The following is a 3,784-nucleotide window of genomic DNA, read 5'->3' on the forward strand; positions in this document are numbered from 1 at the left end:
GCAGAGGAAGTCTCAGAACTGAGTCCCATTAGTATGTCTTGAGTCCTGCGCCGATCTCTGAACCCATCCCTGTAGGTGGGCGTGGGGGGCAGGGATGTCCAAACAGGCCTGGGCCATGGCTCACCCCCAGAGTTTGGGCCTGTGTCAGAGCCCCCTGAACACCATGGGAAAGAGTGGGAGGGGTGCGGCTCTCCAAAAGGACATTCAGCTGCTGTCAACAGAAGAGGGAATGGTTTCTGGAAGGCAGAGCAGTATGTGATCAAAGTAAAGTGATGACAGAGAGTGGAATTGATGGCTTTTTTTTTTTTAAGTTTATTTTTGAGACAGAGAGAGACAGAGCATGAATGGGGGAGGGTCAGAGAGAGAGGGAGACACAGAATCGGAAGCAGGCTCCAGGCTCTGAGCCGTCAGCCCAGAGCCTGACGCAGGGCTCGAACTCACGGACCGCGAGATCGTGCCCTGAGCTGAAGTCGGATGCTTAACCAACTGAACCACCCAGGCGCCCCAAGGAATTGATGGCTTTCTACGGGATAGAACTTTCAAAGTGCTTCGGGTGGTGGGGGTGGAGAGCGGGGTTAGTTCCTGAGCTCGGGCAGTAGCCCTGGGAAAAGAAGGGAAGGAGGGAGTGGAAAGATAACTGGGAGGGAGCTTGGGAGAGTCAGGGTAATGATCAGGCTATGCTGGGCAAGGAGACAGAACAGACAGGGAGGCAAGCAAGACAGCCAGGTGACATGTGGACTGGACAGATGGCGCGAAGACCAGAGCTTCAAGGGGGACTCTCGTGCATGAGTTCTACCCTGAAAGCAACCCCATTTCCCTTTAACGTCATTAAAACCTGGGAATCTCATTTCCTAGTTTGGGGAAACTTCCTTACGCTCTTTCTTCATTCAAAAGGAGCCTGGTCTTTGGAATCTGGCTTCCGAAAAACACGGCGACTCCATTATTATTATCACTATTAATCTCCTGATTGAATAGGGAGAACATTGGATTTGCAGCCTAACAAAGCTTGTCAAACCCTGCTCCCCCACTGGGCAGCCACGTTGACCAAGTCCCTTCCCTCTCGGAGCCTCAGTTTTCCAAATCGTAAAATGGGGGTGAACCAGAACTACCTCGTAATATTCTTCTAATGCATATCAGCCACTAGATAATACCCACAATACAGCAAGTGCTCAGCTCCTATTAGCTGCTATTTTGTGATTCATGGCGCTGTAAAGTTTATAGGTCTAAAAAAACCCGGTAATGAGTGCTTCATAACAAGATCGCAACTAAAGCCAGCATTGGAAGGTCCCCAGATGCGTCTACAGCACTGGAATTTTTCATTATGAAGCAAATGCTTCCACTTTCTGAAAATCAACATTAAGCCGGGGACTTTTTTTTTTTCTCCCCAGCACTACTCAGGCTTCCCAGAGGGTAGCAGTACTTAGATAATTCATTTTTAAATCAGCTGAGCCACGTGAGAAAAGGTCACGTCTTATCAAAATACTGCGTGGCAGAAAGGAGCAAGAGGGGAGCTTGGCTGGATTTGAACTTGAGCTGCGGCCTGCACTTTTGTGGGCAAGTCAACGACTTGCTGTTTTTCCCACCGTGCAGGCCCACCCCTCATCCCCCAACACTCACTGATTACTAGGCATTAGCCATTACTAGTCATTAGTCATTAGATTATTAGCCATTAGCCTGGGGACAGGGCTCCAGGAGACCTGACCTTTGCCCTAAGTAGCTCCTGATCTACAGCAGGAGTTCGTGAACTGTATAGAGAGCCAGATAGTAAGTATTTTAGACTTTGCAGGCCACATGGCTTCTGTCACTACTCATCCTAGTCCATCGCACAGAAGTAGCCAGGGACAATCGGTAAACAGACGGTGGGGCTGTGTTCCAACAACACTTTACAAGTGGCCCTAGTTTGCGCTTTGTTTATTCTTTTACTGACAGAGAGGTGTTCAAGTTTCCTACCTTATTCAAAGCAATTGGCAGTGGAAATTGTTTGCTTAAAACACGAAATCACTGCCCCTCCCCTGTTCATGCTGTGTCTCTCTCTGTCTGAAAAATAAATAAAAGTTAAAAAAAAAAAAAAAAAAATGGGGCGCCTGGGTGGCTCAGTCGGTTAAGCGTCTGACTTCGGCTCAGGTCACGATCTCGCGGTTCGCGGGTTCGAGCCCCGCGTCGGGCTCTGGGCTGATGGCTCAGAGCCTGGAGCCTGCTTCCGATTCTGTGTTTCCCTCTCTCTCTGCCCCTCCCCTGTTCATGCTGTGTCTCTCTCTGTCTGAAAAATAAATAAAAGTTAAAAAAAAAAATTAAAAAAAAAAAAACACGAAATCAAAACTTACACAAATATATCTTGGGCATTTTATTTCGCTCTACAGCATATTGAAATAAGAAACCACCTTGAGCTAAATGCTAAGGAAAATATTACTTGGTCGTGAGCCACAGCTCAAACTGTGCTCAGAAGCAAATACGTAGCTTTCAATGCCTATATTTAAACAGAAGAAAGTCTGGGAGACCCTCCTCTAAGAATCCGTCACAAGAAGTTAGAAAAAGAAGGGCACATTAAACCCAAATGAAATAGAAGAAAGGAAATAATAAAGAACAGAAATTAATTCACTAAAATGGAGACAAATTAAGTCTTGCATGGAGAGCATCAAGTGTGTAATCAACACGCGGTGAAGGGTAGCCTTCCCTTTCACTTACGTTGGCATGCTGGAAGCATTACCCCATTCAGCATAATCCTGGCTTGGGAACTGAGATAAATATATTTTTATCACGTTAAGGAAGAATTGGTGAATTCCTATTTTATTATTAAGCATTGGATTGCGGCAAAGGCCTTTCAGCAGAGAGGTGATCACGTGATTTTTTTCTTGAAAGGGTTTTTTTTTTTTTAATGTGTATTTATCTTTGACAGAAAGAGAGAGAGAGCGTGTGAGCAGGGGAGGGGCAGAGAGAAGTGGGGACAAGGGTCCGAAGCAGGCTCTGGTGCTGACAGCAGAGAGCCCATCTCGGGGCTTGAACTCACAAACTGTGAGATCACCGACCTGAGCCGAAGTCATGACCTGCTTAACCACCTGAGCCACCCAGGCACTCCCTGATTTTTCTCTTTAAGTCATTAAATTTCAGTCAATTTCTGATATGAACTCACCCTTGAATTCCTGAAATAAACTCTACTTGGTCCTATCATATTGTTTATGTTTTCTTTCATTTCTGAGAGGTCTTTTTTTTTTTAAGTCTTTCACTTTTAACTAGATGTTGCATATGGCTTCTAATACTTCAGAATTTTGTATTATTATTCACAAGTGCCATTGTAGTTTTCTTTTTGTCTCAATTTTTATCATATTTACTAATGTTATTGCGTAAAAAAATGGAAAACGTGATTCTTTTCCTTTTTCTTTGCTCTAGATTAGCTCAAATAAAATCGGAACGATCCATTATTTATGTAGCCTTCTGTTTTAAAGAATTACAGATTTATAGAAAAATTGTAAAAAAAACAAAAACAAAAAAGAGTATGACTTTACCATAAGCCCAGATTCCCGAAATGCATATATCATTTTTTTTCCTGAATCTTTTGAGAGTAAATTATAGATATATCCCTCTAGCCCTGGATACTTCGGTGTGTGTTTTCTAAACACAAAGATATATCCTTACAACGATCACGATACAATCGTCAAAACCAGGAAATTAACACTGATACAGTGCTAACATCTAATCCACAGGCCTTATTCAAGTTTTATCAGTTTTCTCAAGTGTCTTTCATAGAAATACTGTTTTCTAGTTAGTGCCAGCCCAGCATCACACA

At 43.8% G+C, this 3,784-nt stretch overlaps 1 non-coding gene across 1 annotated transcript; it reads left to right on the top strand.

The window, feature by feature from the left end:
* Positions 1-2,082: 2,082 nt before the first annotated feature.
* Positions 2,083-2,167, top strand: TRNAR-UCG (transfer RNA arginine (anticodon UCG)). The gene has a single exon. It is a non-coding gene; the product is annotated as a tRNA-Arg (tRNA).
* The last annotated feature ends 1,617 nt before the right edge of the window (positions 2,168-3,784 follow it).

The sequence above is a fragment of the Panthera pardus genome, unplaced genomic scaffold, assembly GCF_024362965.1.
Source record: "Panthera pardus isolate Hobbes unplaced genomic scaffold, ASM2436296v1 HiC_scaffold_2, whole genome shotgun sequence".
NCBI lineage: Eukaryota > Metazoa > Chordata > Mammalia > Carnivora > Felidae > Panthera > Panthera pardus.